Raw genomic sequence first — 12,918 nt, 5'->3', positions numbered from 1 at the left:
CTTGTGACTGACTTCTTAAATACTAGAGGTTGGCAATACTGTTAGGAAAAAGTTGTAGAACCAAGCAGTCTTGACTTGCTTTTTGCAAACCCAACATAGAGCTCAAAGGTGCTTGAGGGAGCTCCCACTGCCTGAAGATCACTTTCTAACTTTGCCTCTGAATTCACTGCTTGGTGTCCAGGATGGGCTTTCTGGGAAGAATTTTCATTTTGTGGCCTCTAGGCTTATTGCAACTTCTGAGCACCTCTTTGTGAGCCTCTTCCACGGCATTGAGCTCTGTCATACCTGCTGCCATCTCGTGTCTGCATAGAGTCATTACAACTTCCTTACTTCTCACTGCATGGACTGAGATGTCTGTAACAATTCTAAAGAGTGAATTAGAGTTTAGGAACAGTCAGTCTAGGTGTAAATTCCAGAAGGTTCTCCACTGGGCCTATTACTTTGGTAATAGAGCTTGCCCTCATGCTGTGTTGATTTTTATTTTTTTGTCATGGTTATAGCACTAGTTGCTCCTCTCTTGTCTTTCTGAGCGCACCCAGCTCAGGTCTTGGACCTTTTGCCCTCACCTGTCTTGGGGTGTAATCTTGTGTAATCTTGTCTTTAGTCTCCTAGTCCAGTGCTCTGTACTGAGGACCATGCAGTCTCCCATAGCTGCACCCAGGAAAGGGGCTGTTGGAGAAGTTGTGATTTATGGTGAGACTACGAAGCTGCTCTGGCTCAAGGAGAAGTGAGGTTTTTTACAGAATAATTGTACAGTGGAAGGGACGGGCGTGGGAAGGCAGAAGGAGAGGCAGAGAGAGGGGCTGACTTGAATCAATGTAAAGGTTAGATTCTTCAAAATTCAGCATAAAATAGAACATATCCCCCTCTCCATATGATGATTCCTGCCTTTGAGTTGTGTGCATCTGAAGGGGAACTGTATAAGTATAAGTAGAGGTTAGTCTGTATTCGCAAAAAGAAAAGGAGTACTTGTGGCACCTTAGAGACTAACCAATTTAGCAGCTGCAACTAGGAGAAGAGGAGTGGGAAGAGAGAGAGCGCGTGCAATTGGATGCAGGCAGGGAATCTCACAGAGGAATTTCAGCCGTTTTGAGCTGTGGCCAATCAGACAAGATGAGTCATAAGCAAGAAAAAGGTGCCACATTCAAGTCACCCTTTGAAAGAAGCTCCTTTTGCAGATCCAGGGGGAAAAGGGGAAAAAAATCCATAAGAATAAAATAAACTAAATAAAATGCTCCTTTCCCAAGATGTTTTTGAAGAGGGTTTGGTGGCCTGAACTCTGGCTCATTCTGCTGTGGATACTCTGCCTGCTTAGAGCTCCATTCACAGGTGAGTGGAGTTTCCCTTTATCCTTTATCCTGTTTTGTATATCAGTTGCATGGTAGGAATCACTGGATGAGTCAGTCGTAAACAGAGCTGAGAACGTGCAACATAAAGAAGGGAGAGAGTGAGGGAGAGAATGGACGGATGGACTGTCCTGTCAGACAATTCTAAATTGTTAATAATGATACTAGCAAGGGTTAGTAATTGCATGTTTTGGCAGGGGAAGTGAGAGGAATTTTTTCTTTTTTACTTTATCCAATAATTCTATATATTCCCACTTATAATAAATATAAACAAATTAATTTTAAATTTCCCAGCAATTAGAGAAAAATGTCCTGATCAGTTTAACTAATAGGATAGAATCAGAAAATTCTGGAAGGGAAAAAGCATGTCCTCTCAACTAAGAATGCAACAGTCAATATCAAATTCCCTCCCAAACTCGGGTCTGCCAGCTCCCCACATCCTTACTGTCATGAGTTCTGCCTGAGAAAGCCCTGAGAAATTAGCAGTGCAGGTGATGAAAGACACTATCAGTTCACCTTGGCCCCACATTTTTATCAAAACTCAAGACTAATGCACATTATTAATGTGATATATATTTTTTGCAGAAAAAGGAAGCAGTTCAGAAACAGCCAGTAAAAATAATTACAGGAAAAGCTGGAGAAAACTTCAATATTTAGAGAGAATGAAAAGATTGGGGCAAACAAGAGTGGCCACGATAATGGTTTGGAGAATAATGAATACTACAGAAATCAAGTACTCCTCCTTGTCCTCTCATCATACAAAAAGGAGACATTAAATAAAAAGGAAAAGCACCCAATTTAAAGCTGACAAAAGGATACGCTTTTTCACACAATGCACAATAAGCTTGTAGAACTCATCCCTACAGCATACTGAGGTCAAGAGCTTGGCAGGATCCACCAGAATTGGACAGTTAGCTGGATAATGAGAACATCCACCGCTATTTATTTAGGATATATTTAAGTGTGAAATAGATATACATTTTCCCACTTTAGTGTTTTAGCTAACCTCCAACTGAAGTTACAAAGAAATGCCACTGTAGAGAGGTGATTCTATAAATTCCCACCAGGGGGTTCCTGCCCCTCCTACTCATCGCAGTCAGATGGGCCATTGATCTGTTCTAGTATGGCAATGCCTGTGTTTCCAGTTTCAGAATAACAGCCACAAAAAGAAAAGGAGTACGTGTGGCACCTTAGACTAACCAATTTATTTGAGCATAAGCTTTCGTGAGCTACAGCTTTCGTGAGTTTCCAGTGGAATTTAGGTGTTACCAAAATGGACAGTCCCCTGCCGTGTTTGCAACCCTACATAGTAGTCCAAACATTGCAGCCTTTCTTGACAGCCAGAAAGTTAAACTGATTAGAACAGAAATGGAACAGACCAGTTTATTCTCATGTCCAAGTGAATGAAAGTGAAAAAGCAAATGGGAGAAAGTGCATTTCATTTATTTTAAACTGTGTTCCATGTTGTTAATCTGAAGTGGTGTTAGAAATTTGGTCTTAACAATTTTATTAGCCAAGTATTGCTTCAAGGGCTCAAAATCCTATTCAGTCCCTCGTTTTTAGGATTACAACAGCTACTAAACACGACCTGAATGAGGACTAGGAGCAGTGAAATTCACAGAGAGAGCAGAGTGCCTTAGCATTCACAGCAAAAATCAAAGTCTGCTCTCCTGCCTGGTTAATGAGGGAGTGGGGGAGGTGTCAGAGGAAGAATCTGGGATCACCTGACAGACTGTCCCTGCAGTAAAAGAGGGAAATGAAAGAATAAATCCAGAGAGAACTCCCCCGACCCTAAGATGTTTGTGAGCTGGGAGCTCATTTCTCTGCATTATCCTGTCTTCATCTTTCCAGGCTCCGGTGATAAGTAACAGGAAATGCCCTTTTCTCCCATGCTCTACCTCAGTTTTGCTGGCAAATTAAATGTAAATCAGGTCCAAGTGCTCTTTTGGGAAACTAAACTCACCTGAGTTGCTCCTTGGGTCTGTGACCACTTTGGGGTTTTGTTTTAGATCATATTAATTAACCAAGAGGGAGCAGGGAAGAAAGGTGGACAGTCCAGATACATGTCACAAGTCTCTTCTGATGACATGAGTGGAGGAAGCATTGCTAGCATGCAGGTTGGATCAGTCTCATCGATATCCTGCATGATTCAGCATGTAGTATTTCTCTGGCCGTTCAATTCCTCTCTCTGTGCTTCCCTAACTGCTCTGTCTCCCCTCTCCCCTTTTTTTGGAAGTTGTGTACACTTGAGGAAAGCTGAGAGAAGGGGACAGCTCCAGGGAACAATTATTCCCCCTCAGCCCCCAGAGTAGACACACACCAAGAACAGTTTAGATCTCTTCAGGCTGCAGAAGTGTCACTCTCCTATCTGAACACACTAACCCAGCAGCTCTCATACTCTGCACTACAGAGCCTTGGTCTGGCACATGGTTTTGTGTTGTCTGTCTTGTTTCCAGATACTTCTAGAAGCATCGTTATTTAAACAATAATTAAAAGGTGGTGGGAAGGGCTCCACACCTCTAAAACCTGAAGGAAACAAATGAGTCAGCATTGGGTTCTCCACTGGGAAGGGAAGAGCCAGGAGCTACTAGTGGGAGCGTGATGTCCCCGGAGAGAAAGGGACTGGGCAGGATAGGGAAAGGACTAGGTGGCGGACAATTAGAAGGGAAGAGGGGATCAGACCAAAGAGGAGAGGGAGAGGAAGTGAAGAGCAAAGAAACTCTGTGATAAACTTCTCCTTAGACAGCCGAAAACTCTCACTAATCCTCCCCTGCTGTTCCTTCGTCAGGTGAGGAGTTGCTGAAGCTGTGCAGGTTAATGGTGTAATGACAAATTTGATGGAGGCTAATTCACATGCTACAGAATGGAAGGGGAGGTGCCTGTGAGTCGATCTCTGTAAGATCTGGCCCACGCTAGAAAAAGGTTTTAGACCCCTTAAATCTGGCACTACCTCGATGAATCTGAAACAGAGCTCAGGAAGTGCATGAGGCTGCGCTCGCTGGACAAAGATCACTGTCTAAGCTTGTGTTTTATTTTATCCCTTCCCCTCCGGGGAGGATTTCAGTGAAGAATTTTCATTTTGCACCCTCTGGGCCAGGGGTGGCCAACCTGAGCCTGAGAAGGAGCCAGAACTTACCAATGTACATTGCCAAAGAGCCGCAGTAATATGTCATCAGCTCCCCCACCCTGCACCTAGCGCCTCCCACCCACCAGCAGCGCCGCTGATCAGGGCCCCCCTCTCCCTCCCCACACTTCCCAATCAGCTGTTTCGTGGCATGCAGGAGGCTCTGCAGGGGAGGGGGAGGAGCGAGGGCACGGCAGGCTCAGGGAGCGGGTGGGAAGGGGTGGAGTGGGGGCAGGACCTGTGTTAGAGCCGGGGGTTGAGCAGTGAGCACCCCCGGCACATTGGAAAGTTGGCGCCTGTAGCTCCAGCCCCAGAGTCGGTGCCTGTACAAGGAGCCGCATGTTAACTTCTGAAGAGCCCCATGTGGCTCTGGAGCCATAGGCTGGCCACCCCTGCTCTGGGCTTATAACAGGCTAAATAAAGGGCTCCTTTGTGAACTTCCTCTCAGTTCTGTGATACCTGCTGCCATCTTGTGGCTTTGTGAAGTCATTGCAGCTTGCTGTTTTGTCACGGATTCCCCAGACAGGAAAGAGGCAGATGGAGGGACATTTCAGCAGGCTGTCCAGAGGACCTATTTCTCCTCGTGTTACTTGGGCAAAACAAGGATCATATATAGCATTTCCTTTTCTAGCGTGCCTATAACCAGCTGTTAACTTAGCCTGAAAAACCTCATGCTGTGTTAATTATTACTTTCCCATGACCACACAGACAAGGACAGTGTGTGACGCTTGAAGTGTATCTCTCACACAGAAGACCAAGGCAGCTAGTATCATCTGAGCTGCATACAGTATCCACATGGTGGTCCGGGGACTATGTAAAATACATACATGCACAATGTGGTGTTCCAGGGCTGTCATAGACATTTCCTTCGTGGACGTTGCCATCTCTCTTTTAAAGTGATCCTTGATGTGGCTCTATTTCCAGGTGCCAATGAAGCAGTGAGCTGTGAGAGAGTTCCTGCAGCAGCCTTAGGTGAAGATGTGACGTTGAAATGTAACTTCAGACCCTCTTTTGATTTTTACAAGTCACCTGGCAGAAGCTGGAAGGCTCTTCATTCAAAAACATAGCTACCTACAGCAAGGCACATGGAACTAAATCCATAGGGCCTTTCAATAAGAGAGTTTGTTTCAATGATACAAGTCTGAAAGCATCATCCATCACTCTTCATAATGTGATACTGGAGGATGAAACATGTTATAAGTGCATCTTCAACGCATTTCCACATGGCTCCTTTGGCAGAGAAATTTGCCTCATTGTACAATGTGAGTTTTAAACCCTTTTTCTCTAATGGTGCAGTACCCTCTAGTGGATTGGACCCAGCATGTCAGTGTAATTTTCTATTGGACCATTTTCTGTTGGTGAGAGAGTCAAGCTTTGGAGCTACACAGGGCTCTTCTTCAGGTTTGGGAGTGTCACAGCTAAATAGAAGGTTGAACAGATTGTTTAGTATAAGCAGTTAGTACATATTCTAAATCTAAGGGACCATTCAAAGTCCAGTAACCCATTAACACCCCTGTAGTCATAGTGGGTTACAGATTGTTAGAATAATTAAGGCCACACTTAAGTCATGGGATACTTGTCAAATAATTGCAACTGAGTTGCAGACAAGACATGGAAAATCACAGAAAAGTAAAAATGGAGCCATATTATTTGCAGTAATTTGGAAAAGCTAACCTCGGGATCCTCACTCTGCCCGGGAGGTCTCCTGTCAGAATTACAGTGGAAGCCTAATATTGTGGGATCTGCAATTTCTGCAACATCACAAATTAAGTAGGGCCTTAGAAATAAGCCATAAATGCATTGTATTTAGTAAGACCATGATTTTCAGTCTCTAGGAAAGTTGTGCTAAACTGCCTATTCAACCTTGTTGTGACGGGTTCCCCGAGGTGCAGCCTTGGACTGCGGGACCACTGTACCCCCCTTAACTGTCTCCAGCCTAGGCTGTCTCTCACAATGCCTTGCTAGTGACAAGCAGCAAACCCCTCCAGGTGCTGTTATCTCTCAACACAACTGCATGAGGAGCCCCCAAAGCCAGCTAGATTGTCTGAATTCTCCCAGAGCCACTCATGAATCACACAGAGAAAGGCACCAGCCAAATCCCCCCAGCTCCCAGCACTGTATCTCAGGAATATACCATCTTGCGCTTCTCAGGATGGGCAGTGCAAATGTATTAATTGGTTTGACACTTCATCAATGGAAAGTGGATATACACCAGACTTTGCAAACCTTAGCAGATTACCAAACACTTCATACAAACTCGCTGATAAAGATAAACAGTCTAAACTCTCAACCCTATAGACTGGACAACATCTAGCTCAGAGGCTCTCAAACTGTGAGAGCTCCATTCAGGTGGTCCGCGGATAGTTCCATCTAAGGTGCACACCTTGGCAGCTGCACACGAGAGAATGAAGGGCCACCCACCTAATTAGTGGAGCTATGCAGGTGTGGCTCCACTAATTTGGTGCCTGACCCCTGGTGAAGATGCACATGTAAGGTGAGGTGGTGGCCTTGGGGGGAGTACGGGGTAGGTGGGAGTGGCAGTGAGGTGAGAAGAGGGAGTGGGGGGAATTTGGGATGTGCAGGGCTGCGGCAGCCAGAGAAAGAGGCGACTTTCCCCAGCTCCAGGGCTGCAGCTGCCAGGAAGAGATGGCCCTCCTTCTCAGCCTCAGCTCTGTGGCTGCTGTGGTGAGGGAGAGATCCCCCTCCTTCCCAGCCCCAGCGGGAGACAGAAGGCACATCCATTGCATATTGATTTCATTAACTTAAAAATATATGTTGAGTATACAAACTCTTTCACAAGAACTATTTCTAAACATGGAAATGGTTTTTGTGGTATCTCTTACTAAATCTCTACCATCTAGTTAGGTGGTTTTTTTACACGTTCTGTGTTAAAAGAATGTTATGAAGGTTGCAAAGTTAAGCACACAAAAGTTAGAAAATAAATTCTGTGTGTATGATCACCAAACAACCTTAATTCTACCCTCTTTTTCTCCCCTACCCACTACACTGAAGGAGGCTGGGGTAGTCTGGAAAAAATATATGATCATATAATTAAAAGTTGTATCATGTATAATGCCCAAGAAGGTACTAATACAGTTAAATAACTTTTCTCCAATGTAGTCTTTTAGTGTAATTTGATATGTTTACTAAAGGACAAGGTTAAAACAAATTATCTTAGGTTTACCTGTAACAAGCCCCTATCATGTATCATCAATAAGATTGGATCCCTGAGCCTTTGCTGTTGCACCAGACTGCTACCTCCACAACACTAACTGGCAGCCGGAGAAGGCTGCTGTTCCAGAGGGGGAACGGCTCATTGGCACTATGTGCTAGGTCCAGAGGTTGGAAGCCAGCCCTGCCCAGATTTCTCTCTTCCCTATCCCCAGGAGACAGGGACTCCTCTTCCATGCTGGGGCAGCAAGTCTGGGAGAGATGAGATTCAGGGCATGTTCCTCTGTCTAGTCCAGATCTCCCCACATTCTTCTTGCTATAGCTATTCTCACAACAATTCCTAGTTTGGTGCATCTGCTGCTGCTTTGGCAGTGGTGTTCAGTGTTCAAATCTTTGATTATTAATTTGGCAAGCAAGAGAAAGGGAATGGTGATCTTTAACTGTTGAGAACTCAGCTAAACCTGAATGGAATTTCATGGGACAAAGAAAAGGCACTTCTCCAGCTAGAGGGCTTTCCCCCTGCTGAATTTCAAAGGGTTGCTGCAAACCAGGAAGGTTTTAGAGCTTCTAAAAACACATTATTCTTTTACAAAAAAAAAAATTACACAACCTAAATGTAGGGATTGCTAGCACTTGACCTGATAATACAAAAGGTTGTGAATGTATAAATACAGAGACACAGGATCAGCAGAGACATGAGATGAAATAGTATAAGATGTTCTAATGTACAACAATATTCAGCTATTAGATCAGTAGAAGAAGCCCATCCAAGTTTGTCATAAATATAAAGGGAAGGGTAAACCCCTTTGAAATCCCTCCTGGCCAGGGGAAAGCTCCTCTCACCTGTAAAGGGTTAAGAAGCGAAAGGTAACCTCGCTGGCACCTGACCAAAATGACCAATGAGGAGACAAGATACTTTCAAAAGCTGGGAGGAGGGAGAGAAACAAAGGGTCTGTGTGTCTGTCTATATGCTGGTTTTCTGCCGGGGATAGACCAGGAATGGAGTCTTAGAACTTTTAGTAAGTAATCTAGCTAGGTATGTGTTAGGTTATGATTTCTTTAAATGGCTGAGAAAAGAATTGTGCTGAATAGAATAACTATTTCTGTCTGTGTATCTTTTTTGTAACTTAAGGTTTTGCCTAGAGGGGTTCTCTATGTTTCTGAATCTAATTACCCTGTAAGATATCTACCATCCTGATTTTACAGGGGGGATTTCTTTATTTCTATTTACTTCTATTTTTTATTAAAAGTCTTCTTGTAAGAAAACTGAATGCTTTTTCATTGTTCTCAGATCCAAGGGTTTGGGTCTGTGGTCACCTATGCAAATTGGTGAGGCTTTTTATCCAACATTTCCCAGGAAAGGAGGGGTGCAAGTGTTGGGAGGATTGTTCATTGTTCTTAAGATCCAAGGGTCTGGGTCTGTAGTCACCTAGGCAAATTGGTGAGGCTTTTTACCAAACCTTGTCCAGGAAGTGGGGTGCAAGGTTTTGGGAAGTATTTTGGGGGGAAAGACGCGTCCAAACAGCTCTTCCCCAATAACCAGTATTAGTTTGGTGGTGGTAGCGGCCAATCCAAGGACAACGGGTGGAATATCTTGTACCTTGGGGAAGTTTTGACCTAAGCTGGTAAAGATAAGCTTAGGAGGTTTTTCATGCAGGTCCCCACATCTGTACCCTAGAGTTCAGAGTGGGGGAGGAACCTTGACATGGTGGCAGCGGTGGGACAAAAGTCAGTTTGTCCTCTAACATCCTTCTCCTCCTTGTGTAACACACAGGTTCTCAAAGACTATGTTGGTTTCATCACTGTAGACCCAAAGTTTAGCTGTGTTCATGATTATATAGCAGAACAAGCCCCTCCCCCAGCCTTGTGATCAAATCCACAGGAGGTCTCGAGTGAAGGAAAGTTTTACAAGGTTTCTCTTGTGATGTTTCCTCAGTAGTTTTCAGCTGAGGAGGTGCTGTTGCTACATACTCCCTGTTGCAAGGTGGAACACCCACTAGTATAGCACCTCCTGCTGGTTGGTGTGGGAATTAGCTTTTCCAGCTTTGGAGCGTCTCCTGCTGGCCAGTGTCTCCCTTCCTGCTGCCTGCTTCTCCCTTTTCTCCCCCACACTTTAGTTCAGGCCCCACATCCCTCCTAGCCTGTGGTGCCCCTTCTCTCAGGCACTGCCCCCAGTAGTACCCCACACTTAGGGGTCCTCCCCTCCCTGGAGAGCCCCAATTCCTTGAAGCCCACTTTGCCTCAGTGACTGACTGCCAGTCTTCATCTAGCCCCTTTTCTCAGGGGCAAACTGTAGTCTGAAATGGCTGCTCATCATTGGCAAGGGGGTTTGGACCTGCTGCCTTTTCCTGGCCTGGCTACCCTGCTGCAGCCTCAGTACCACCACAGGCTCTTTTTGCATGGCATCAGCCTGGGGGCTTGCCTGGCCAGAGTTCCCCAGCTCTGCCTGTCCTTCGCCAGCACTGCTCTGTTTGAGATACTCTTCTCTAGCCAGCAGCCAGGTCCTTCCCACCCCCCCACTGAAGTGAGTCTCCTCCTGCCCAGCTCCCAGTCCTTTTATCAGGGCCAGCTGGACCCTAATTGGGTGTGGCCACACCTGCGGTTGCCTACCCAATCAGCCTCCCTTGGCTGCTTTCAACCCCAGTCCTCTCTCCAAGGGCTAGCTTTTAACCCTTTCTGAGCCCCGCTGCACTCCTATAGAAGAAGTTAGTTCTTCCTCAAGTATTGCTGATGCCCTAAAATCCACTGAGGGTTCCACTGGGTTCATCAGTGTAGAGGCCCTGTGAACATACCAGGCATACCACTGATCTGCTTTATGGAGCTGAATTGACAGGGCTTTCCCTTCTGGCCATGGTTCTTGTATCCAACTCCCAAAGGGGGCTCCCATAGCATGGAGAATTTCCACTCAGAAGTTAATACAGCAATTTCTGAGTGGATTTTCTCCTGGATTGATGCAAGAGGATGTGTCTCCAGGCTTACTCCCAACTTTCCCCTTCCCCATATTTGGATCCTCCATTCAATGAAGGGCTCTCCTTGGATTTAGGGACAGGGAGATGGTGCCTCAAAAGTGTTTATCAGCACATTTTTTCCCATCACAGCAACAGGACACATGAATTTTCAGGGAGTTTCCTGTGGATCTGTGAAGAAGGTACCATCTGGCCCAGTTTTCTTCAATTTCCAGCCCTATGCCTCCTGCATAAATACACCTACCAAACAGTTAAAATATAATAATACACCATTAAAATTGTTGGATCATATTAAAGAAGTTCTGTATTAAAATCACAAATGAGTTTGATTCCCCATAGTTTAAATTCCAGGGTATTACTAATTAAGAGGTCTCTTGGTTTTTGATCTCTTGTTTTTACTGTTTCAGAGTAACAGCCGTGTTAGTCTGTATTCGCAAAAAGAAAAGGAGTACTTGTGGCACCTCAGAGACTAACCAATTTATTAGAGCATAAGCTTTCGTGAGCTACAGCTCACTTCATCAGATGCATATCGTGGAAACTGCAGCAGACTTTATATATACACAGAGAATATGAACCAATACCTCCTCCCACCCCACTGTCCTGCTGGTAATAGCTTATCTAAAGTGATCATCAGGTGGGCCATTTCCAGCACAAATCCAGGTTTTCTCACCCTCCACCCCCCCACACAAATTCACTCTCCTGCTGGTGATAGCCCATCCAAAGTGACAACTCTTTACACAATGTGCATGACAATCAAGTTGGGCTATTTCCTGCACAAATCCAGGTTTTCTCACATCCCCCCCACCCCCATACACACACAAACTCACTCTCCTGCTGGTAATAGCTCATCCAAACTGACCACTCTTCAAGTTAAAATCCAAGTTAAACCAGAACATCGGGGGGGGGGGGTAGGAAAAAACAAGAGGAAACAGGCTACCTTGCATAATGACTTAGCCACTCCAAGTCTCTATTTAAGCCTAAATTAATAGTATCCAATTTGCAAATGAATTCCAATTCAGCAGTTTCTCGCTGGAGTCTGGATTTGAAGTTTTTTTGTTTTAAGATAGCGACCTTCATGTCTGTGATTGCGTGACCAGAGTGACCTGGATTTGTGCAGGAAATAGCCCAACTTGATTGTCATGCACATTGTGTAAAGAGTTGTCACTTTGGATGGGCTATCACCAGCAGGAGAGTGAATTTGTGTGGGGGGGTGGAGGGTGATAAAACCTGGATTTGTGCTGGAAATGGCCCACCTGATGATCACTTTAGATAAGCTATTACCAGCAGGACAGTGGGGTGGGAGGAGGTATTGGTTCATATTCTCTGTGTATATATAAAGTCTGCTGCAGTTTCCACGATATGCATCTGATGAAGTGAGCTGTAGCTCACGAAAGCTTATGCTCTAATAAATTGGTTAGTCTCTAAGGTGCCACAAGTACTCCTTTTGTTTTTACTGTTTCTCTCCCTCTCAGTGTGAAACTTGCAAGCTGCTAATTGTGTTAGTACATCCTAAGAGGGAGTCTATTCTCAAAGCAATACTTTGTAACAAGTACTCACAGAGAGAGAGAGACTCAAAGCGATACTTTGTAACAACCGAAACAGCACCCAGAGACTCCCCACCCTTTTGTTGTATTTATCTCGCTTTAACAATTGTGATAAAAATAGAGATAGAGGATGTATGTGGATGGATGCTTGGTGTGGATAATAAATGAATGACCAGGGAGGTGCCAGCCTAAGAATCCAGTGTCCATCAGCCGAAGAAGGCGTCAAGTGGAAACAACGAGAGGACCCCCGGAGGGCATACTGGAATCCACCCCACAGCCTCAAGGATGGGAGAACCAAAGAACAAGATAACATCTGGCAGCATGGAGCCGTCAGGAATGTGCCAGCTGCTGATTGATTCAGCAACAGCATGATGAAGCAATTCCCATAGACTGGCATAGGAACAAATTCCTATAAAAATGGACTCTAGAAAGTGAGAACTTTGGGGTCTGATTCTGCAAACCAACTTTCAGGAGCATCAGATGTGCATCTGACAAGGCCCTGCTCCCTCCTCCTGTCCAGGCCACCTGGCCAGTGGCTTGGCATGAGCAACTCTAAGGCTGGTAACTATGATAACAACCTTGCAGAACCTGTGTGTGTGTGTGTGAATAAATATGAAATTGAATGGAATGTTATAGCTATAACTAACTGCTTACTTTGATTCTTTCTATATTCACAATAAATGTGGCATTTTGCCTTATCCCCTTTAATAAGATCCTGCTGGCTTTTATTTTATTGGTACAACAAAATCTAAGACTATAAAGGAACA

The sequence above is a fragment of the Lepidochelys kempii genome, chromosome 1, assembly GCF_965140285.1.
Source record: "Lepidochelys kempii isolate rLepKem1 chromosome 1, rLepKem1.hap1, whole genome shotgun sequence".
NCBI classification, from domain to species: domain Eukaryota; kingdom Metazoa; phylum Chordata; order Testudines; family Cheloniidae; genus Lepidochelys; species Lepidochelys kempii.
This window is presented reverse-complemented; position numbering follows the sequence as displayed.